The 25864-nt window shown below is 44.0% G+C and overlaps 1 pseudogene; it reads left to right on the forward strand.

Moving 5' to 3' along the window:
• The first annotated feature begins 2005 nt into the window (after positions 1-2005).
• Positions 2006-23118, forward strand: LOC121782468 (annotated as a pseudogene).
• Positions 23119-25864: the final 2746 nt, after the last annotated feature.

Raw genomic sequence — 25864 nt, forward strand, 5'->3', positions numbered from 1 at the left:
GGCGGGCAGGGGGTACCGGGGATGCAACCTAGGATGCAGATGATGCCGGGGTGGGCAGCCGGGATGCAGATGATGCCGGGGTGGCAGCCGGGGATGCAGGGGACGCCGGGAGGGGGGACAATGTCTATCGCCCCAGTTTTGATTTTTTTACTGCTTCTTCGTACACATCGACCCCATCGGAGACGCAGTTCACTGGGTGTGAGATTTCTCCTTAGAGGAGTTAGGGATAGATCTCGAGGATGCGGACACTCCCGTTCAAACGGGGGGAGTAGGGCGGGGTCGGGGCGCACCAAAGGAGAAGAAGGGCAAGGGGAAGGGCAAAAGGGTGGTCGGCGAGTCGTCGCAGCCGGCTGATGACGACAGCCCGGCACGGAGGAAGTGGACGGATGCGGAGAACGTCGCGCTATCCAAGGCTTGGGTGAGTGTTTGCGATGACCCCCTCCATTCTAACAATCAGAGGATCGTCAACTTGTGGGCTAAAATATCAGCAGCCTACAAGGCATTTTGCCCGGAGGGGAGGCCACACAGCGGGGAGGAGTGCCAAACTGACGAGGACAGCAGGAGGATAGCGGAGAAAGCCTTCCCTGTGCCCGGGCTTTATAAGGAGTTCACCTACTGGAACTGCTATGAGGTCCTGATGGACTCCGAGAAGTTTCGGGCAGGTGTCGATGCTGGCTGGCCGAAGAAGCAGCGACTGAACTATGTCGGTGATTACAGCTGCAGCAGCGGCGGTTCCCACGACCTCCCCAAGGATGTTCAGGAGTTCCCGTCCCCTCCATCGTTTACTCGCCGCACTCGCCCAGTTGGGCAAAGGCGGGCGCAACGGGTAGCGAGGGGGGTCGCCCAGGGGTCCCAGGAGGTCCAGTCGGCATCCCCCCTATTGGCTCGTCGCCAACCGAGCTCGCCTTCTTCGCGCGTCAACAAACGCTGGCTCAGATGCACAAGATCTTAGCTGAATGGAGGGTGGCAACTGACCCGTGGAGAAGAGGTTTCTTCACTCAATGCTCGAGAGTATGCGGGTCGATTTGGATGCTGCCGCGGCACGGTTGGGGGGCTCAGACGCGGGCTCAAATGCCGCAGAGGTGGGGGTCCCGGATAGCGGCGACGATGGCGACGACGGCGAGGAGTGAGGCGGAGGAGGGGGCTCGTGTGTGGAAGAGAGTTTTTTTTTAAATTAATGTAATTTTTTTTATATTAATGTAATTTTTTTAAAATTAATGTACTTTTTTTTTAATTTTACTATTATTATTGAATTTTCCCGTATCTGTGTCGTAAATTTAATTCTGTATTTTTTGTGATTGTTAATTATTTATTTTTTATAATTTTGTTTATTGTGGCTAGCCTATTGCTTGTCCTGGTGATGTGGCAGGAGGAGTTTTTAGTGCTGATGATGTGGCGGGAGGAGTTGTGGCTAGCCTGTGGCTAACCTAAAATCATTGTGGATGCTCTATGGACTTAATGGCTAAAATATAAATATTTCACTAACTTTAGTTTTATACAAATCTACCTATTATAACGTTATTTTTTTTAAATTGCTAACTTATCAATGTATTTAAAATGTAAACATAATGTATTAAAATATCATCTTAAGTTTATGTTGATATTTTATTACCATCGTGTTGATATTTTTAATACATTACATGTAGCAACTTAAGAAAAGTTAGCAACGGATGAAAGCCCCCTATAATTGTATGCTAATCATAGATATTTCATATAGTTTTAATTTTTTTTTTGGAGAATTGAATCCTCATTCATCTATTCATCCTCTATAATTGTATGCTAATCATAGATATTTCATATAGTTAATTTTTTTTTTTGGAGAATTGAATCCTCATTCATTTACTATCAAATTGAGCCAAGTCTGTTAATTAGTTATTTGCTGCAACTGAGCTAACATCAGCTGAGGTAAAACCGTTTCTCTCTCCTCAAACCGCTGCCATTTTCTCTCTCTACGTGTATGGATAAACGCGCTTCTTCTCCCATCTTTCATGCATACACGAAGCAGTCCTTTTTCTCTATAGATAAACCGCTGCCGATTCCCGCGCTGACGCTGGTTCCGACGCCGATCCTCGCTTCTGTCATGCAACTGCTATTCGATCCGATTTTTTTTCCAGGTATCACTCCACACTGTCTCACACTTTGCATTTCAGGATTCTATCTCTTTGTTTATGAGACGACGCTGAAGGAAAAATAAATGAAATTGATTTTTTAGAGTGTTGTTTTCGTCTACATTGAAATTATTTTGGTGCAGCCGTGTCCGATCGAGATTTGTGATGGAGAGCACGATGAAGGATCTGAGCGGCGAATCAGTTCTCGATTTAATCGATAAATGTGGAATTGGTGGTGGTGTTCGAGATGTCTATGGTGAAGACAGAGCCACCGAGGATCAGCCAATCACGCCATGGGCGATTTCTGTTGCTAGGTGATTCTAGAAACTTCTAAATCTAAGTAATTACTTAGCGAGCGTTTTATTTTATTTTATGTTGGTCGTAGTTGTATGATGTTGTTCTGAATGACGGATGAGATTTAGGTCACTGGATTTAAGCAGGACTTTTGTGGAAATTGTGATATTGATTTCAAGCTGAGTGATCTAGAAACTTCTTCTAATTGAGATTTTGTTAAGCTAGGTGATGTAGATTGCAGCGTTTCTATCTTAAATCCTTTCAAACTCTCAATCTTTAATTTGAATGTTTATTTACGATCATTTGTGTGTTTTCAGTGGTTATGGATATAAACTTCATATTTCGAGCTAGAACAAACTTTGTGATTTTTAGGGGAAGATAGTTGGATGACGCTTTTCTAAACGATGGATAATTTTCCTGCCATAGGAGATTATGTGATCTCAAAATTTGTCAAACTCACTTTCTTGTGTAGGAAAAACGTGTGGTTTTTTTGAAAGGGCTAGGCCTTTGGCCTTCCATCTTAAGGTATCCTCCATTTACTTTATGAGGTGCCTTGATGGTGAGACTTTTCACTTAGTCTTTCCTCACCTATAAATAGATGGGATTTAGGAGAAGAGAACACACCAACAAAAAGCATTCTCTCTTCTCTCTAGCTCAAGCATTCTAGTTCGCGTCTTAGGAGCATTGTAGGAAAAACGTGTGGTTTTTTGAAAGGGCTAGGCCTTTGGCCTTTCATCTTAAGGTATCCTCCATTTACTTTATGAGGTGCCTTGATGGTGAGACTTTTCACTTGGTCTTTCCTCACCTATAAATAGATGGGATTTAGGAGAAGAGAACACACCAACAAAAAACATTCTCTCTTCTCTAGCTCAAGCATTCTAGTGTGCATCTTAGGAGCATTGCATTGCTCGGTTCTCGCCTCCAATTCAAGTTCGCCGGAGCCTACGAGTTTGAGGTGCTTCAACTCGATAGGAGGAAAGTCGTTTCATCTTTGGGGACATTACGCCAATCCGTGAGCACTAGCCGGGGCGTATTTCGTCTTGCGGAGAGAGGGTCACCTCGACTCGACTTGAAGAAGACTATAGTTTGTATCTTGTTCCTTTTATTGTATTTACTTTGTTTTACTTACCTTCCAGTTTTTGGTTCTTTTGTAATAGCAAGGGTTGCCCTTCTAAAAGGCTTCAATATTTCCAACAATCGCAAGACGAAATATTGTACTCTTGTTGAAATTATGTCGACCGAAGCTGGAGGAAACATGAAATTCAAAGCTGGAATAAAGCAACAAACGGTCGCAATGTCGATGCGCTATGGAGTGGTTAATTCCTTGAGATCTATTCTCTTGAGAATGATGTTTATCGTTTGTCATTTGACAAGCAAGACCAATTTAGACTTGGTAGTAGTAATTGGGATGCATGTGTTGTTGAATATACCAATGCACATATGGTTCAATATAATTGTGTACTTATTGGTGGAGACAATATTGTGCAAATTATTTGAACGTGTTGTTATAAACAACAAAGATCACGAGGTGGTCGCAATGGTCTCCGACGTGAACCATGGTAACAATCCAAATGAATGGTTTGTTGATACGGTGCCACATGTCATGTGTGCTCCGAGAGAAGCGTTTTTTCTACTTACAAATCTGTTGGGAGTAGAAAAGTACGCATGGGAAACCAAGCATCTTCTAAGGTGATTGGTGTGGGTAATGTGTTCATAAAATTAGGATCTGAAAAAATTCTTACCCTTAAAGATGTGCTGCATGTCCCAGACATCCGAAATAATTTGGTGTCAGGCTCACTTCTAGTAAATCATGGATTTTCACTAGAATTTGAGTGTGACAAGGTTATATTGACCAAGTATGGAAAGTTCATAGGTGAAGGTCACCTAGTGAATGGGCTTTTTGAACTGAATGTTACGGTCATTCACCGTGGAAAAGGATTAAGTAATAAGGAATATGACACATCCTCTTATTTGCTTGAGTGCTTTGATTTATGGTATAAAAGATTGGGACATGTAAATCTAATTGCTATAAAAAGATTAGTAAATCTTAATTTACTAAAAGTAGATAAGTTTAACTCACAAGAAAAATGTGAAGTCTGTGTTGAAGCAAAAATGACCAAGCTACCGTTTCGCTCGGTAGAACGAAGCACAAAACCTCTAGAGTTAATCCATACAGACGTATGTGATTTAAAATTTGTGCAAACTAGAGGTGGTAAAAAGTACTTCATCACATTTATAGATGATTGCACAAGGTATTGTTACCTTTACTTATTAAGAAGTAAAGATGAGGCAATTGAAGCGTTTAAAGACTTAAAAAATGAAGCCGAAAATCAACTTAATTGTCGAATTAAGTGTGTTCGAAGTGATAGAGGTGGTGAGTATGTTGCCCCGTTTACAGAATTATGTCATGCAAGTGGTATAATTCACCAAACAACGGCTCCATATTCTCCCCAGTCAAATGGAGTTGCTGAACGAAAAAATAGAACACTTAAAGAGATGATGAATGCTTTGTTGATTAATTCTGGTTTATCCCAGAACATGTGGGGGGAGGCTGTGTTAACAACGAATCATATCCTGAATAAAATTCCACTAAAAAATAGGGATGTGACTCCTTATGAGTTGTGGAAAGGGAAGAAACCTTCATATTCATACCTCAAAGTGTGGGGGTAGTGTTTAGCGAATGTAGGAGTGCCACCTCCGAAACAAGTTGCAATAGGCCCTAAAACAGTCGATTGCATCTTTATTGGCCATGCACTTAATAGTAGTGCCTATCGTTTCCTAGTCCATAGGTCAGCTGTGCCTGGCGTGGCTGAAGGAACAACGATTGAGTCAAGGAATGCTAAATTCTTTGAGAATGTTTACCCTTGCAAGAGGCAAGATGATCGTTCTAGTGAAAGAATGATGGATGAATCCACTAGTTCTAATCCTCCAAAAAGGACGAGGTCAAGTCCTGAGGATGTTGAACCAAGACGTGGTAAAAGAGTTAAAGTTGCTAAAACATTTGGTCCCGACTTCATAACTTTTATGTTGGATGACGAACCAAAGTCATTGGCGGAAGCTCTGTCTGGCCCAGACGCGGCGTGGTGGCAAGAAGCTATCAACAGTGAAATTGAATCCATCATGAGAAATAACACTTGGGTGTTAGTAGACTTGCCTGAAGGCTGTAAGCCTTTAGGGTGCAAGTGGATTCTGAAAAGGAAATATAAGTCCGATGGTACTATAGATAAGTACAAAGCTCGCCTAGTGGTCCAAGGCTTTAAGCAGAAGAAGGGTATGACTTTTTTGATACCTATTCACCTGTTACGAGAATCGCTTCCATTCGGGTGCTTCTAGCGATTGCTGCTTTGCACAGTCTTGAGATTCACCAAATGGATGTGAAAACTGCGTTTCTGAATGGTGATCTGGAAGAAGAAATATATATGGAACAACCCGAAGGGTTTGTTGTGCCTGGGCAAGAGCGTAAAGTATGCAAACTGGTAAAGTCATTATATGGGTTGAAGCAAGCACCATTACAATGGCATTTGAAATTTGACAACGTGATGTTGGCAAATGGATTCACTATCAATGAGTGTGATAAGTGTGTTTACATTAAGAACACAGATAACGGGTTTGTTATTGTGTGTCTATATGTTGATGATATGTTGATAATGGGCAGCGATAGTGCCATTATTAACGAGACAAAAAACATGTTGAAAAGAAATTTCGATATGAAAGATATGGGTCTAGCTGATGTGATTCTCGGAATCAAAATATTGAGGACTAATGAGGGAATTGCCTTAACGCAATCTCATTATGTTGAGAAAATGCTTAAGAAATTCAACTCGTTTAATTGTAAGTCAGCAAAGACTCCTTTGGAGCTCAATGTCCATCTGAGCAAGAATATGAGTTATTCTGTTGCTCAAGAAGAGTATGCAAAGGTCATAGGAAGTTTGATGTTTATCACAAACTGTACTCGACCTGATCTTGCTTGTCCTATAAACAAGTTGAGCCGATTTACGAGTAACCCGAGTAAGGAACATTGGAAAGCTCTGTGTAGAGTTTTGAGATACTTGAAGTATACTACTCCCTCCGTTCCATTGTAGTGGGGGCATTTCTTTTCGGCACGGAGATTAAGAAAGTAGAGAGATGAAGAGAGAATAAAGTAAGAGAGAGTAAAGTAAGTGAGAAGAAATGTGTTAACTTTTACTAAAAAGGGAAATGACTCCACTACTATGGAACGTACTAAAATGGCAAAATGACTCCACTACTATGGAACGGAGGGAGTATTAACTTTGGGTTGCATTACACAAGATACCCCCAAGTACTTGAAGGGTACTGTGATGCAAATTGGATCTCTGATTCAAAAGACTCATTTTCGACAAGTGGGTATGTGTTCACTGTGGGGGGTGGTGTTGTTTCGTGGAAATCAACGAAACAGACGTGTATTGCTCGTTCCACCATGGAATCTGAGTTTATCGCTTTGGATAAAGCAGGTGAAGAAGCCGAGTGGCTCAGAAATTTCCTAGAATGTATTCCATGTTGGAAGAAGCCAGTGCCCGCAGTATTGATACACTGTGATAGCAAAGCAGCTATAGGTAGAGCACAAAGTGGCTTTTATAATGGTAAGTCTCGACATATTCGTTGGCGACATAATACCGTAAGGCAGTTGATCACAAGTGGCATTATCTCAGTTGACTATGTAAAGTCAGTGGATAACTTAGCGGATCCGTTAATAAAAGGTTTAAACCGTGATCAAATGCATAAATTGCTAAAAGGAATGGGACTGAAAACCACATCTTAAAAGATGAGTATAGTGAACCCAACCATACGATTGGAGATCCCATGGGATTGGTTCAATGGGAAAACGAAGCTATACAAATCTAGATGTAACACTCAGAAGATTCTAATCTTCGCTCATTCTTTAGAAAGCATTGAGTGTTGTAACCTGCACGTGGTAAGAGGTTAAGTCTTTTGACTTTTAATGATTCTTGAAATCTCAAGGAGATGCAGTATGACAGGATACTCATGGAAGAATCACCTATGTAAGTGAGAAGTGGGGCCGCTTCGTGTGTGTGAGTCACTTATGAATTCCAAAGAGGTGTTCCACGGCCGAAACGGACACAAACGTGAGAACTGATGGAGTTGAGACAATATTGTGTTGATGCTATTGACTAGTGATGGTTCCGCGAATTATTGATGTTAGTAAATGCTGGTAGAGAATTATGACACAATGAATTTACGTGGTTCGATTTACTGAGGTAAATCTACGTCCACGGGGAGAAATGAGGGCAGGTTTGTATTGCTTGATCTGCGAAAATACAGCTTACAACACAGACTTGCTATATGCTATTTTATCTCTAGAGAGCTTAACCCTTTTCTATCTGATCTAAGTTCTATTTATACATTGAACTAAGGTCGTGGTTTGCAGCCCCACTAACAAGATCGTGGGTGAGCAATAACTGCTCAATAACTGCTTCATACCACTAAATAGATCGTGGGTATAGTGGAGGTCGTGGAGGCCTTTCATGAGTCCACTAACTCCTAGTTCGGTCGAATGCTGAGACCGAACTGCTGGACTTTACCGATCAACTCTTGCCGATCTGAGAGGAGAGCTTGACTGGTCGGCTTTTACCGAGCTGTAGGCTGAGTCCGAACTCTTTGGTCGTGCCGAACTCTTTGGTCGTGCCGAACAGATACTCTTTCTTGGGCTCTGGGCTGATGGGCCGTCACTGTTATTGGGCTTGCCATTAGGGTTTAGTTCGTACCCCATCACTACCCCCCCCGAAAAGCGAAGTGGATCACTTCGGCGAGGTGAGTCACTTCGTCATTCTGGATAACGGTAAGGGGGAGGCTGACGTCAGGGGACGTGCCTAGCGCATGCCTGCATTAAATGCGACAGTAAAATCCGGCCGTTGATTCCTGAAAAGGTGGGATTCGAAACGGCGCAACGATTTCGAAATCTTTCCCGTATCTGATAAATACGCTCTTTCTTCATCATTGAAGCACTTTTGCTGTTGCGTCTTCTATACTCTCTTTCTTGCGAAAATTCTCTCTCCGCTTTCAAGAATTTTTTCAGACTATCTTCACCTTCAAAAAGTAAGAAAAATGTCTTCTTCTTCTTCTTCGGAGTCGGGTAGCGTTAGGAAAGGGGGTAAGGGGTCTTCTAGCCGGAAAGAATCCGGGGAGAAGACCGTAGAGTATTTTCACAGTATCTTGAGTAAGGATACTGTGATATCCCTTTACGAAAAATACTCTTTTCCTGGGGGGAAGGCGGTGGTACCTGACGGTGATCACAGGGCTGACTCCCCGCCGGAGGGTTACGTCACCGTGTACGAGGCCTGCTTAGAATGCGGGCTTCGTTTCCCCCTCCCTTCTGCCTTTATAGATTTACTAGATTTTTTTCAGCTTCCTTTAGGCCAGGTGACTCCGAACTCTTGGAGGCACTTGTCGGCCTTCGCTGCCGAACTCCGTAGGTTAGGAAGGGATTTGTCTTTGAAGGCGATCCTTAAATTCTTTCAATTTAAGAGGAAGGGGTCTTGGTTTTACTTGATCCCTTTACAGCCCTTTAGGGCCTTTTGTAAACGAAGTGGCCGAAGTGGCAAAATCGCTTCTTCTACTATGATAGGACCGCGGCTCCTAGTTTTCCCTGGAGAGGGCCGGAGTCCGTTATCCGTCACCCTCGGCCTGAACCGTTGGACGAGCTCGATGGCGAGCTCAACAAGATTCCCATAGTTAGGAAACAATACACGGAGTCTGAGCTCGTCAAGGGCGACGTCGTGTTCGACATCTCGTCTTCGGACGAAGAGGCCGAGGGTGAGGATTTCTCTTTATCTTTATGCTCTACTGCTTTAACGAAGAAAATCTGACTTTGCTTTCTTGCTTTTTGGCAGTGTTCATGTTGAATAAGGCTATCAGAAAGTCCTCCGAGCTTGTGGAGCCGGAGAGAGAGAAGGCTACCAGCTCGGCGCCTGATGCCGAGAAGAATCCGAAGAGGCAAAAAGACCTCTTCGGGTCCAAAGAAGCCGGAGTCGACTTCGGCAAGTAGGAAGGGGAAGACCCAGAAGCCCCCGAGAGCGCCAGAGAAAGACATGGTCTTAGCGCCTCCTTCGGAGCATATCTGTGAGCCATTTCTATGGCCCACGGACTTCGCCGAGGTGAATTGTCTTCTTGATTCCTTGGCTTGGCTTCTGTCCTGTATTTTTGGTGCCCTCTGTTAACTTTTTTCCTTATCCATTTTCAGAGGAATGATATGCTCTCCAAGCTTGTCGCCGTCGAACTCTCCAAAGCGTCCAACGACTATGCCGAGATGCAGAGGAAATTGGCGGCTGCTTGTCACCGGGCCGAGCAGGCTGAGGCAAACTTTGAGAAAGCCAGGGCTGCTAGGATTTCGGCCCAGGATGAAGCTCAGTTTGCCAAAAACCAGCTCGTCATCCAGCGAGAGCAGACGAAACAGAGGGATGCTGCCGCCGTGGTTGCCCAAGGAGAGGGTCTCCGTGCCTACACGGAGAGACTCTTTTTGAGCAGCCAGTTCTCGGCCTTTGTCGGTAGTCTGGTAAGGCTAATTGCCGATAAGGGCGAGCAGGGGGCCGACGTCGTGCTGCCTCTGTACAGCCGAGAGATAGCAGCTCGGCTTCAGAATCTGCCGCTCCTGGAGGAGCTCGCTTCATCCTCGGTCCTGCTTTCTGCAGACCGAGTCCGGAGTTGTCGAGCTGATCGGGACGAGAACCTGGAGGCTATCTTTGCCTCCGTGGGACCCGTTTCACCCGCTTCGACTTACAACGGAGAGGGTGAGGCCGAGCTGCTGGAGCTGGAAGCCAAAGTCGAGCGGGCCGGGCATCCGGAGAAGGAAGCCGATCAGGAGGCGGAGGCGAGGCCGGCAGGAGGCGAGGCCGAGGCTGAGGTAGCTCAGGAGAAAGAAGCTGACCCAGACCAAGGAGCCGGAGACGAAGCTGGCGGAGTATGATTTCGTCTCCCTTCTCTTAGTCTAGTTTCTTCCTTGTAAAATGGCCTTGAAGCCCTCCTAGTGTAAAAAAATTTTCCTTGTGAATGAAAAATTCTCTACACTTGTCTTCGTATAGCTTTTCGTACTCGCCTTTATTCCTGTTGTATTTTACTATCTGCTCGGTACAGCTGCCGAACTAACATAGCTGCTTTGTACTCAAGGAGATGGAGATACTTTACTGGAAACGGCTGTACTCTTCGGCTTTAGACGAAGCTGAGAAAAGAGCTATAGCCGATCAGACGAAGAATGACGAGCTTCTGGCTCGTTTAGTGAAGCTGGAGGCCGATAATAAGGACTTAGAGTCCGATAAGAAGGATCTGGAGGCCGAGCTGAATACGACCATTGCTGAGAGGACTGCGTACGAGGATTACATCCGTGTGCGCGGGGGGATTGACCATATCAGATGTTCAGAGTCGAGTTGACGAACTGTGGGAGGAATATCTTGTACTCCGGAGGAACAATGCGCTGGAGAGCTCGGCTTGCCAACAAGTTGTGAAATCACTACGGCGTTGGGCTTCTCGGTACAACATTGTTCTTTCTCGGCGCCCCTCCATAGAAAGATTCCTTCGGCATATCGTGCCAACAGATGCTCGCACTCCAGATCAAACCTCTGGTTCCCTTGTTCAAAATCCTACTCCAAGTCAACAACGAACTCCGGAACAGCCGGAAACGTCTAGACGAGAACGGGCTCAGGAGCAACCGGAATCGTCAAGACAGGGACGGACTGAAATTCGCCGAGGAGTTGTGACTATGAGCGAGCAAGATCAGCAGATGCTTATTGCAGAGACTCTTCATCGCCGAGGTGTTAGGACTTCTCGGGCTCGGGGAAGAGGCGTTGGGTCGAGGATAGCATCTCGTCGACCTGCTTATTCTTCATCTGCTCGGAACGACCGAACTCGCTTCCAGAGGATTTTGTGAATAGGTGGCTCAACTTTAGCAACCCCGGACAGTAGAATAGTCCTTTGTAATAGTAGGGTAGCGGAGTTGTATGCTGAACAAGATTTGAAAAATGAAATTTTGTTTCCCGCCTCTAACACTGTATTTACAGCTTAGCGAAAAAATTTCATCGTACTTGTCCTCGGTCTTATGAAGTATACTTCTTTGATCGGACTTGGTCCTTGGTCTTATGAAATAAACTTCTTTGACCGGACTCGTCTTTGGTCTGATGAAATAAACATCTTTGACCGGACTCGTCTTTGGTCTGATGAAATAAACATCTTTGACCGGACTCGTCTTTGGTCTGACGAAATAAACATCTTTGACCGGACTCGGTTTGTGTTCTAATTTGGCGATTTTTGTCGCCGGGATCGAACTTTCCCTTGTCCTAATTCGGCGAGTTTTATCGCGTGGATCGGACTTTCCCAGTTAACCGAAGTGGTCTTATGCAGTAAACCTCTTTGACTAGACATGGTCGTCCTCGGTCTTATGAGGTAAACTTCTTTGACCGAACTCGGTCGTCCTAATTCGGCGAGGTTTATCGCGTGGATCGGACTTTCCCTTATTGCAGTTCGTTTCAGACGAAGTGCTTATTAAGCTGAATTGCGGTCTTGTATCCTCCTTGGAAGCTTGGACGCACAATCGTTGGCTTATTGCAGTTCGTTTCAGACGGACTGCTTGTTAAGCTGAATTGTGGTCTTATATCCTCCTTAGAAGCTTGGACTCACAATAGTCTTTAATAATCGATCTAAAAAGGGGATCAGTCTTTAAAGAACGATATACCTTGGTACCATTTGTAAGAGACGACAAGCACATAGAGACAAAACACATAGAGAAAAAATGAAAAAGACGAAAGAAAAAAACTTTAAACTTTTCATAAAACGACAAGTAAAAGGTACAAGTAAAAAAACAAACAAATAAAAACATGTACCCCTATGACCGAACTAGACACAAGACAGACTGACCGGACTTTGTCTCTTACAAGTGGAACTTCTTGAGGTTGGAGACGTGCCATGTTCGGGGTACTTGTTCTCCTGACATGTGAGTCAATTTATAAGACCCTTTGCCGAGGACTTCTGACACCCGATACGGACCCTCCCATGTGGGCTCGAGTTTGCCCAGCTTTTCTGCTCGGCTTACTTCGTTGTTTCTCAAGACGAGATCTCCCACTTGAAATTGAAGCTTTTTCACCCTTTGGTTATAATACCGGGCTACTTGCTCCTTATACTTGGCTGCTTTTATGCACGCCAATTCTCTTCTTTCTTCGGCGAGATCTAGTTCGGCTCTCAGTCCGTCGTCATTCATTTCTGAGGAGAAGTTTAGAGTTCGGGGACTGGGTACGCCGATCTCCACCGGAATTACGGCTTCAGTGCCGTACACCAGACTATACGGAGTTTCACCGTTGGAGGTTTTGGGTGTAGTTCGGTAGGACCATAGGACTTGAGGGAGATTTTCTACCCATTGTCCTTTGGCTTGTTCTAACCGAGCTTTTAACCCTTTCACCAGAATCCGGTTCGTTACTTCCGTTTGTCCGTTTGCTTGGGGATGGGAGACCGAAGTGAACCGCTGTTGAATGTTCAGCTCTTGGCACCAATTCTTGAACGTCTTGTCGGTGAACTGAGTCCCATTATCCGAGATGAGGATGTGGGGTATGCCAAATCGGCACACTATGTTCTTCCAGACGAAGTCCAATGCCTTTGAGCTCGTTATCGTAGCTAATGGTTCAGCCTCCACCCACTTCGTGAAGTAGTCCACGGCAACGATAAGGAATTTCATTTGCCGAGGAGCTTGAGGAAGTGGTCCCACTATGTCTATGCCCCATTGCATGAAAGGCAAAGGGCTTTGCATAGTGTACAGATCGGTCTGCGGCATCCATTGGGACATTTGCATGAATTTGGCAACTTCGTACACTTCTTGACGAGCTGCACTGCCTCTTGTACCATGGTTGGCCAATAATATCCCCATCTCAGAACTTTTTTAGCTAAAGCTCTGGCTCCGATGTGGCTACCGCACGATCCTTCATGAACTTCTCTGAGGATGTAGTCCGTCTCTTCTGGTCCTACGCACCGCAATAACGGCTGGAGGTAAGACTTTCTAAAGAGGACTCCTTCATGAAGTTCGTACCGAAGAGCTCGGCACGTGATCTTCCGAGCTTCTCTCTTATCCTCGGGCAATTGTCCTTGATCCAGATACTGCAAGATCGGCGTCATCCAGTTCGGCGAGCTGGATACTGAATGTACCATCGGCTTCATCATCAATGCTTCGATGCATTAATTCTTCCGCCTTTGAGCTCGGATCTGAGGCCAACTTACTTAAGGTATCTGCTCGGCTATTTTCCGCTCTGGGAATGCGGATTATCCGAAAATAGGAGAAACTTCGGCTGATGCTTTGCGCTTTGTCCAAATACTTCTTCATTCTCTCGTCACGAGCTTCACTTGTACCCAACATGTGATTTACTATGACTTGTGAATCACAATGGACTTTGAGAGATTTGACGAGCAGACTTTGCGCTAGCTGGAGTCCGGCCAGGATGGCTTCGTACTCGGCTTCATTATTAGTAGTGGGGAATAGGAACCGAAGTGAGTAGGTTACCTCGTGTCCGTCGGGAGCGACAAGTAGAATACCAGCTCCACTTCCCATCTTGTTTGAAGCTCCATCTACGAATCCGCTCAGCAGTCCGGCGGTTCTACTTCGGATTCCAAGGGCTGTGCTAGTTCGGCATTGGCAGAATTCTTCTGTTCGGCAATAACAGGAATTGCTTGATCGAACTTTGCTTCTGCAAGAAAATCTGCCAAGGCTTGTCCCTTGATGGCTTTCCGAGGTAGATATTCAATTGTGTGCTCTCCCAACTCTATAGCCCACTTGGCGATTCTGCCTGATGCTTCCGGTTTGGTCAACACTTGCCGAAGTGGCAGATCAGTTAAGACGCATACCTTGTGAGCATAGAAGTATGGCCGCAGTCTCCTTGCTGCATTTACTAATGCCAGAGCAATCTTTTCCAGTGGTTGATACCTTGTTTCTGGACCTCTTAATGCTCGGCTTGTAAAGTAGATGGGAAGCTGCTTTAGGCCTTCTTCTCGTACAAGCACCGCGCTGATGGTTTGATCCGATGCCGCTAAGTATAAGAATATTACTTCGGCTTCGGTGGAGCAGAGAGCATAGGAAGCTCGGCTAGATAACTTTTGAGCTCGTCAAAGGCCTTTTTCTGCTCGGCCTCCCCACTCGAACTTTGGTGCCTTTTTCAACACCGTGAAGAACGGCAGTTGCTTTTCGGCTGCTTGAGAAAGGAATCGATTCAGTGCGGCTAGACATCCGGTTAGCCTTTGCACGTCATGTATGGACTTCGGCATTGCCATGTTTTGAACAACTTGAACTTTTGAGGGGTTTGCCTTGAGTCCGTCCTTTGAAACCCAACAACCCAGAAACTTTCCCGAATCTACCAAAAAGGTACACTTTTGGGGATTAAGTTTGAGGTTGGCTTTCTTGAGCACGTTGAGAGTGGACTTGAGGTTGTGCTCGTACTCCGAAGTGCTTTGCTTTTGACGACTATATCGTCAACATACACTTCGACCTCCTTTCCAATCAGGGTGCCGAAAAAAGCTTGTCTACCATCCTTTGATAAGTGGCTCCGGCATTCTTTAAACCGAATGGCATCTTTTTATAAGCGAAAATGCCGAAATCAGTAATGAAGGCCGTTTTTGAAGCGTCAATCTCATCCATTAAAACTTGATGGTATCCTTTGTACAGATCAAGAAAACAAAAAATTTCAAAGCCTATCAAAGCTTCTACTTTTTTATCTATGTTCGGAAGGGGATAGCCAATCTTTGGGACAGTGCTTATTTAGATCGGTGAAATCTATGCACATCCGCCATCCTCCTTCCTTTTTCTTGATCATGACAGGATTGGCTACCCACGAAGGGTACTTCACTTCGAATAACACATCCGCCTTCAATAATTGACGGACTTCGTCATGGATGACTTGATTTCGTTCTGCCGCAAAGAGTCTTTGCTTCTGTTTTATCGGCCGGACTGAAGGATCAATATTTAACCGATGAGTGATTACCTCGGGGGGCACTCCGGTCATGTCCAACGGAGACCATGCAAAGACGTCTTTATACTCCTTGAGGAGCTGGATGGTTTTTTCCCGAAGTAGGGGCGTTCCCGCGAAGCCGATCTTAACCGTTCTGGATGGATCGTCTTCGTACAGCTGAACTGTCATCGAGTTCGGCTCCGGTATGCTTCGGTCATCGCCTCTGACTCCGGCTGCTGTGATTGCTATGCTTGGTGGTGCCGATCTGACTGCTCGGCACTTCTAAGCGCAATTTGCAGACATTCCTTTGCTCTCTTTTGGTCACCTCGGATGACCGCTATCCCTCCTTTAGTGGGGATCTTGATGGTGAGGTGATAGGTGGAGCAAACGGCCCGAACTGTGTTGAGCCAGTCTCTTCCCAGGATGACGTTGTACGGGGACCGAGCTTTCACCACGAAAAACTCAATCATCGTACTGGAGCTAGTAGGCGCTTTCCCCACCGTGATCGGAAGGCTGATAATACCATTCAGGGCGGGTGTCCTCCTGGGTGAAGCTCTTCAGGGGAAGCGGAGCCGGACTGAGCCGAGCTGGGTCCACTTCTAGTTTGTCGAAGCACTCTTTAAAAAGAATGCTAACCGACGCTCCTGTATCCACAAACACCCTGTGGATCAGTTTGTTTGCCACTCCGGCTTGGATGACAATGGCGTCTTGGTGAGGAGAGATGGCCGGGACGGGATCAGCAGCCGAGAACGTAATCACTTCGTCCTGCTTCAGCCTTTTATGCGTTGGCTCCTCTCGATTGGAGCCTCTGCGTTCTGACTTTAGGGACGACTTGGTCTTCCCGGCAGGGAGCGCGTCAATAGTCTGGATTACTCCATCATATTGCGGCTCGTCATCGTCTTCGGGATCCGGCTGCCTTTTCGGATCCTGAGGAGCGCAGTTCGCACCACTCTGCTTTTTATTCTTCTTTGGCTGCTTGTTTCGGTATTTTTTCAATGTCCCTGCCTTCACAAGAACGTCGATACCTGCAGCCAAGTTTCTGCACTCCTCAGTATCGTGACCGTGGTCTTGATGGTAGGAGCAGTAGCTATCCTGTGGTCGGCGCGCGCTGATTTCGTCATCCGCTTTGGCTTTTCGAATAGGTCAGAGTGCAATTCGAAAATTTCCGCTCTCGGCTTGTTCAGCGGGACGAACTGAGCGGGCGGCTTCTCGGGATTGAGACGAGGTCCCAATCTGTCTTGCACCGGAGCCCTTTGAATTCTTTCAAATGGAGTCCGGCGAGGATGCCCCTGATCGCTATGATCGGACTTCCTTCTGTCTCCTCGGGACGATGAGCTGTCTAACGACCGTTTGCGACGGTCTGCCTCATCGGCCCGGGAGTACTGGTCCGCAATGTCCCACATTTCCTGAGCTGTCTGCGGACCGCACTCAACGAGCTTCCTGTAGAGAGCTCCGGGCAGGATTCCATTTTGGAATGCCGAAATGACAAGCAGATCGTTGAGATCGTCTACTTGCAGGCATTCCTTGTGGAATCTTGTCATAAAGTCGCTGATTTTTTCGTCGCGACCTTGACGAATGGAAAGCAGCTGAGCCGAAGTGATTCGGGCTTCCGCTTTCTGAAAAAACCTCCTGTGGAAGGCATCCATTAGATCTCGGTAAGATCTGATGCTGCCTTGGGGAGGCTATCGAACCACCTTCTCGCGTTCCCGATGAGCAGCTCGGGAAACAGCTTGCACATGTGGACCTCGTTGAGACCCTGGTTCGCCATGTTATATTGATAGCGCCCCAAGAAATCGTGAGGGTCCACGAGCCCGTCGTAAGTCATCGACGGAGTTCGGTAGTTCTGTGGTAGGGGAGTTCGGGTGATGTCGTCCGAGAACGGAGTCTTCAGTGCTCCGTACACGGCGAATCCGATATCTCGTCGGTATGGAGGAGATTGAGTTCTCCTGTGATTCCGGTACCGAGGAGGAACAGGAATATGTCGGGGCTGAGGACTCTTCTTCCTGGAAGCCACGGCACTACTGCGGTAGTGACTTTCTTGTGCGGAGGGAGAAGGAGAATCCGCCGTTTTCGTCTCCGACTGTTTTTGGCTTTTCCGCAGGAAGGTTAAGAATTCCTCCTGCTTCGCCTCCAAAACTGCTTGACAGCCTCATTCAAATCGGGCTGCTGGGAAGACTCAGTGGGACGATTTTTGGAGCGGCTTGTTCCTTCGCCATGAGAACTGGTGGTGGATTTATCCCTAGGCTGTTTTCCAGACCTGTGGGATGGATTGGCTTCCTCCTGGTTCTCACGGGCAGGAATACGGGCACTCTGCGATCTGGTATGCATTTTTTGGGTGGAAAAAATGGATCAAAAATTCGCTTTATCACAATTTTGTTCTCTGTTTCCCACAGACGGCGCCAGTGATGGTTCCGCGAATTATTGATGTTAGTAAATGCTGGTAGAGAATTATGACACAATGAATTTAACGTGGTTCGATTTACTGAGGTAAATCTACGTCCACGGGGAGAAATGGGGGCAGGTTTGTATTGCTTGATCTGCGAATACAGCTTACAACACAGACTTGCTATATGCTATTTTATCTCTAGAGAGCTTAACCCTTTTCTATCTGATCTAAGTTCTATTTATACATTGAACTAAGGTCGTGGTTTGCAGCCCCACTAACAAGATCGTGGGTGAGCAATAACTGCTCAATAACTGCTTCATACCACTAAATAGATCGTGGGTATAGTGGAGGTCGTGGAGGCCTTTCATGAGTCCACTAACTCCTAGTTCGGTCGAATGCTGAGACCGAACTGCTGGACTTTACCGATCAACTCTTGCCGATCTGAGAGGAGAGCTTGACTGGTCGGCTTTTACCGAGCTGTAGGCTGAGTCCGAACTCTTTGGTCGTGCCGAACTCTTTGGTCGTGCCGAACAGATACTCTTTCTTGGGCTCTGGGCTGATGGGCCGTCACTGTTATTGGGCTTGCCATTAGGGTTTAGTTCGTACCCCATCAACTAGGCATACACCAAGGAGGAATAGTTCAAGGCATCGCGTCCACTAGCCCGCCGGTATGTCCGATAGTGTTGACTATGGAAGGTTCAAAACCACAAGTTACCTTTCCAAATACAGTATCGTTTCTTGAGAACTGAGCAAAAGAGTCTGCATACATGCATTTGTGTCTGGTGTTGGTTTGAGCTTGCAGCGCTCTAACCAATGTGGGGGATTGTAGGAAAAACGTGTGGTTTTTTGAAAGGGCTAGGCCTTTGGCCTTTCATCTTAAGGTATCCTCCATTTACTTTATGAGGTGCCTTGATGGTGAGACTTTTCACTTGGTCTTTCCTCACCTATAAATAGATGGGATTTAGGAGAAGAGAACACACCAACAAAAAACATTCTCTCTTCTCTCTAGCTCAAGCATTCTAGTGTGCATCTTAGGAGCATTGCATTGCTCGGTTCTCGCCTCCAATTCAAGTTCGCCGGAGCCTACGAGTTTGAGGTGCTTCAACTCGATAGGAGGAAAGTCGTTTCATCTTTGGGGACATTACGCCAATCCGTGAGCACTAGCCGAGGCGTATTTCGTCTTGCGGAGAGAGGGTCACCTCGACTCGACTTGAAGAAGACTATAGTTTGTATCTTGTTCCTTTTATTGTACTCCCTCCGTCCCGGACTACTTGCACTTATTTCCTTTCTGGGCGTCCCAAGTTATTTGCACTATTTCTATTTTTAGTAAAAATTTTCACCTACAACCGTAATATTTGACTTTGCTATACACTCATTCCTTAATCTCCGTGCCGAAAATGAAACGTGCAAGTAGTGCGGGACGGAGGGAGTATTTACTTTGTTTTACTTATCTTCCAGTTTTTGGTTCTTTTAGTGGGATTTTACAGTGGGTATAGTATGTTGCGTGATCCACGCCACAATAAAGGACTGGCATTTTCTGAGAAAGAGAGAGATGCACATTATTTGAAGGGCCTTCTACCTCCAGCTGTCATCTCTCAAGAGCTGCAGGAGAAGAGGTTGTTGCAAATTCTGCTCCAGTATACTGTGCCATTGCATAAGTACATGGCGATGATGGATCTCCAGGTGAAGTTGCTTAAAGATACTACTCAAATTCAAAATCCTCCATTATTAAATCGACATCTTATATAGAAGATTCTGTTTCTTGAGTTTTTCACTTTGGATGGTTGGAATTTGAATGGTAACCCCTGAGTAAAATTTTCTGTGTCCCCCACTCTGATATCCAATGACCATAACTCTACTCACCATCTCTCAAATTTGTACCAGGAGAGAAATGAAAGGCTCTTTTACAAGCTTCTGATAGACAATGTCGAGGAGTTGCTTCCCGTAGTCTACACACCAGTCGTAGGTGAGGCTTGCCAGAAGTACGGCAGCATTTTCAGGGGTCCTCAGGGACTCTATATCAGCTTGAAAGAGAAGTAAAGTAGTCCTCACACATGCCCTTAATTTCTAGTCTCATTCTTACATCACTGAAGATTGTTTGATAACTTATGAGTCCCTCGTATCTTTTCCAGGGGAAGGATTCTTGAAGTATTGAGAAACTGGCCTGAAAAGGCTATTCAAGTGATTGTGGTCACAGATGGTGAGCGCATTTTAGGCCTTGGAGACCTTGGCTGTCAGGTTCATATAATTCATTAAATTTGAAATGCCTATCTAATTTATCTTGGATCACTAATTTCTCACAATAATGTTGCAGGGCATGGGGATTCCTGTGGGGAAACTCTCTCTATATACAGCTCTAGGAGGCGTTCGCCCTTCAGCTGTAAGTGTAGATATTACTTGGTTTTTGCTCTCTCCATACAAAGCTTGGTTAGTCTTAATTAAAACTGGTTTTACTGAGTAAGTGAGTTAACTTTGTTTTTAATGCTGCATTGACTACGCAGTCGCAGTGGCCCTTGATCGATTATGCTGTGTTACATTATTTACTGCCATGGAAAAACTGGCTTCTTTTTATATACAGTTACAAACTTCACTTCTATCTGCACATTTTGAAATTGGGTGAATTGTTGAAAATAACAGAACACTTACCTGAATCTGCAATTTGCCAGTGCCTGCCTATTACAATTGACGTAGGGACGAATAATAAGAAGTTGTTGGACGACGAGTTTCTACATTGGCCTTAAGCAGAACAGAGCTACCGGGCAGGTTTCACAATCTGCCCATTTCTTAAAAGCCATTTTTCTCTATACGAGATGCAATCTTTCGCACATTCTGATCTACTTGTAGGAGTATGCTGAGCTTCTCGAAGAGTTCATGACGGCCGTCAAACAAAACTATGTGAGAAGATCCTAATACAGGTCTGCAGCACCATGAAATATTTCAACTATTCTTTAAGAAGGCCAAACATTTCCTTGATTGAATTAACATTTTTATTCTTTTTCCAGTTGAAGACTTTGCAAATCATAACGCGTTTGATCTTCTTGGCCAAGTATCGCACGACCCATCTCGTGTTTAATGATGATATCCAGGTGAACAAACACGAGGGGTGTTTGCTTTGGGTGATAAACCTAAATAGATAAGAAATAATATAGGTCAATAATCCATTGCATAATCTGATAGATTAAACAATTTGAGGTTGCTTGCTTGTGTAATATTTCAATACTCAATCATAAATAGTGTAAATCTAATATATCATCCCAAGTAAGCTCACGTTATAGATCTGTTCCAAATTCACGAAGACCTAAAATTTTCTCCTCTCTCGTCATAATCAGGGAACTGCTGCTGTGGTACTTGCTGGCGTAGTTTCAGCCTCAAAACTAATGGGAAAGACTTAGCAGATCATACATTCTTATTCCTTGGGGCAGGAGAGGTCAGGCTCGATCTGATTTTCATACTAGCTTCTTAGAGTAAAAGTTTCTTTTTAGGCAATTTTTTCGCTTGATTCTGCAGCCAATGCTTGAATTTTTCTCGTTCCTATAAAAATTCTATGAAGATCAAGATATGGATGTCGAAAAACAGCACATTACCTACCATATTTTAGTTTCTAATTTTCTTGTCTATTGTGGCTATGGTAGGCTGGAACCGTATAGCTGAACTTATCGCGCTTGAGATGTCCAAAAGGGTAACTATTCAGTCTCACCATCCTCTCTATAGCTTCCTATGCTTGAGCTTTTAGTCATGCGGGTCGTCACTCCTGCTCTTGTAGGCGAAGACTCCAGTCGAGGAGACAAGGAAGAAAATTTGGCTTGTGGACTCTAAGGTACGGGTTTTTTCATCTGTTTTAGGCAGATCATGTGTATATTTGTTCAAATTCTATCAAGATTGTGAACAGCTCTGTCATTAATGACAGGGGTTGATTGTTAGCTCTCGCAAAGAGTCTCTTCAGCCATTTCAAACTGCCTTGGGCTCACGAGCATGAACCAGTTCGAGAATTGTTAGATGCAGTTAAGGTGAGAGCTTGTACAATATTATGCGTTTGAATTCTTAAAAGTGAAACAAGAGATGCAATACAAAAAAGTAACTTGAAAACTCTTGATCTTGTTTTTTCAATAAAATATGCTCTTTTAAGTGGCAGGAGATAAAGCCCTCAGTACTAATCGGGACTTCTGGTGTTGGAAGGACCTTCACAAAAGAAGTCGTAGAGGCTATGGCAACCAACAATGAGGTTCTCTCTCTCTCCCTCTCTCTCTCTCTCTCCACACACAAACTAATCTAATAACATCATTATGATGCTTTCAGAAACCTCTTATTCTTGCTTTGTCAAATCCAACCTCACAATCGGAATGTACTGCTGAAGAAGCCTACACATGGAGTGAGGTAAATTAATGTATTTATTCTCTCATAGTACAGTTTTGTAGTTTCGTGTTCATGTTCATGTTCATGTTGATGAAACTAGAGAACTGTCTTAGGGGCGTGCAATATTTGCTAGCGGAAGCCCGTTCCCCCCGGTTGAGTACAACGGGAAAACATACGTGTCTGGCCAGGTTCAGCTCTATACATAAACGTAGCAACATTAATGAAAAATTTAAGATCCATCACTTCATATCTCTCCTCAATTGTTGCATTTTCTCAGTCAAACAATGCATACATATTCCCCGGATTCGGTTTAGGACTGATAATGTCTGGTACGATCCGTGTGCACGACGATCTGCTTTTAGCAGCATGTAAGTAAAATACTACATAAATCTGGTTTCATCTTCTATTCTTGTACGCCTCATTTGTTGATGTGTTATAACCAACACTTTTGCTCGCAGCGGAAGCATTGGCAGCTCAGGCAACGGAGGAGAACTACGCGAAAGGACTGATATATCCTCCATTTACAGGCATTAGAAAAATCTCAGCTCAAATTGCAGCCACTGTGGCTGCCAAGGCGTATGATCTCGGTAAGGCTGCCTAAACTAGATCTCTACAAAACAAATAAACTGAAACTACTTTTTACAAACAAAGGGAAGACTTTTCATGCCTAAACTAGATCTCTACAAAACAAATAAACTGAAACTACTTTTTACAAACAAAGGGAAGACTTTGAGCATGAAATGACTATTTTGCCTTTCCCAGGCCTCGCTACTCGTCTCCCCAGACCCAAGGACCTCATGGAGTTTGCACAGATCTGCAACGTACCGCAACTACCGTTGAGTGTAATCGATGATGGTAACAAGAAGAACAAGATAATACCGTGTAGAGAAAGAATTCTTGTTGAATAGTGAATAAAGAGAACAAAGATCACCCTATTTGCACCAGTGTAGGAATGAATGGAGGAGGAATGTACGATACTATTTTCTTGGTTTGCCTTACACAAATTTTATAGCAGAAAACATTCTTTCAATAGATGTAGTTGTGACACGCAAGACCAAATACCAATTAAATCAAACAATAAACCGATGGAAAAATTCTCTTTCGTAGTTTCAACAATAATTCTGAGAAAGACTATCCAAATCTTCAACACCAATCATGCGTGCATCTCTTCTCGCAACGCCAACAAAAATTTGAAGTTCTTGAAATAACATCATACATTCAGTAAGTAGCTGAGAAATCTTAGTATTTAGTAAATGAATAAGATAGTAGATTCTCAAAATATCTGGTAATTCAAGATATGAAGCGGCTTTGGATGACATCATCCATTGTTCACGATAGAATGTCAATATGTAAGGGCGTGTTCAATGTTTTAGAAATAGGGAGAAATGGGCCCATTTCCAGCGAATTATGGGCATTCAGTGTTTTTGGGTTATTTCAATTGAGCCCGACCAGAAAGAGACGGCCCGCACTGTTCATCTCAGTTTTTGCCAAAAATCATTTCTTACAAAGACGGTAAGATTTGATCTTGCATCGGGAAGCACTCCCAGAATTGAGCAAACTTTTACTGAATCGCCCCTCTCATTTTTTTCACTTCCCCCCTTTTTCTCTCTCTCTTTCGATCGCATTTTTCACTTCCCCCCTTTCCGCTGCGGGAACCCTAGAGGGAATACTCTCCCATTTTTGGAGTAGATCGTCAGCACCTGCTCCGATTTGGTGGTAAAATTTGGGGGTGTCGATGATCGATTATTTCCTATGTGTGCAGGGTTGAAAGCAATGAAAACGTTGTTGCGTGTGAATTATTTCTACCCATAAGATTATTTCTACCCATAAAAAGATATGGATTGCATCTGCGTTGGTTTGAGTAGAACTCTGTTGAATCACTTCAATTCAATTGTGTTCATGAGTTGATGTTCATTGAGACTTAAACTCGGTTGATTTTCTGGTGAAATTTGTGATTTTTTTCTTCTTTCAGTTTTGACTAATCAAGGTTTGGGAATTTATATTTGTAATTGAATTCTGAAGTAGTTTTTTTATGCTAGCTATGTCATTCGATAAAGTTCAATTTTGTGTTGATCATGGTTTGGAGATTTGCAAGTTTCTGCTTTCTGATTTGGGGTTAATTAGGGTTCACTTAATGCCATCAATTTTTTAAACTCAAGTTGGATTTTAGGAGTTTGAGGAGTTTTGTTACAATCTGAACAAAATTCCAGATCAAATGAAACATCTAAATCGCCTAGTTCGTTTTTCAAACGTAGATTGTGTTGCTAATCTTCGTATGGATGTAAATACCTTTGGTAAACTTTGTAGAGTTCTATCCCAACGGGGTGGACTGATAACAGGGAAGTCCCTACCCGTTGAAGAACAAGTAGCAATATTCCTTGGTGTGCTAGCACACCACAAAAAAAATCGGGTAGTCAAATTCTGTTTCAAGCGATCAGGTGCAACCGTGTCATATTATATGCGGAAGGTTCTTTGTGCCATTTTGAGCTTACATTCTGTGCTCTTGAAAAAGCCCACCCCGGTGTCCGCCGACTGCACAGATAATCGATGGAAGTGGTTCCAGGTTGTTCAAAGTTTGAGTCCATTCAGCTTCATTATTTTGTCACATTATATCTCTTATTTATATACTAATTGTACAGGGTTGTCTTGGTCCTTTGGACGGGACCCATATCGATGTGTTGGTTAGTAATGGAGACAAGCCAAGGTATCGCACTCACAAAGGCCACATCGCTACAAATACCCTAGCCGTATGCGACCGCCAGATGCAGTTCGTGTATTTATTGCCGGGATGGGAAGGTTCAGCAGGCGACTCACGCGTACTAAAAGACGCCGTAACTCAAAGGAATGGATTCAAGGTCCCTCAAGGTCATAACTCAGCTTTTTATATGCTGTACACATCTATGCAGTTCCCTTTTATGCTAATTTTAACAATTGGTGTTGGTGTGGATGCATCGCAGATTGTTACTACTTGTGTGATAATGGGTACGCAAAACAATTATGTAAGTTAATATTTTGATGTAGTTATGATTATTGTACATTAATTTGGAGAAGATGAATTGTTCTCTTAAATCTCAAGCACCACATCTAATCTTGATTTAATTTACGGCTCAAAATATTCCATGGACTAAAATGCTATACACAATGCCCCACTAATAATTTTTTATATCAATTAAAATAATTGAGTACTACTAAACCACTATTAATATCAGTAAAAATGCTATTACTACTACTGACATTTATTATTAAACAGAAAGAAAAAAAAGGGTGGCGTATCTTTGAACTATCATTTTATCCTCTCAAACTATCATTTTATGATGCAAAAGTATCATTTTATTATCCAAAAAATCTAAAACTATCATTTTAAAACAAAAGTATCATTTTATCATTTGAAACTATCATTTTATCCCCTCAAACTATCATTTTATGATACAAAAGTATCATTGTATCATCCAAAAAATCTAAAACTATCACTATTAAACAAAAGTATCATTTTATCATTTGAAACTATCATTTTAAGAACATCTATGTGAAGGCTATATATTAGTGGCTAGGTTCTGTATAAGTACTTTTGGAACTAGATCATTTTGCTATGGTATGTAATTCAGCTTATGTTGGTTCTGTATAAGTGGCTAGGTTCTGTATAAGTACTTTCGGATTTCCATCCACTAGCCACCAAGCCTAGTAAGCTTGTTGCCAAAATCTCCTCCTCACGTTCAAGCCACATTCTCCGAGTGCGGTCACCCTTGCGATACTTCTGCCGAGGTGTGTGGTGAAGA

The sequence above is a fragment of the Salvia splendens genome, chromosome 20 (assembly GCF_004379255.2).
Source record: "Salvia splendens isolate huo1 chromosome 20, SspV2, whole genome shotgun sequence".
NCBI lineage: Eukaryota > Viridiplantae > Streptophyta > Magnoliopsida > Lamiales > Lamiaceae > Salvia > Salvia splendens.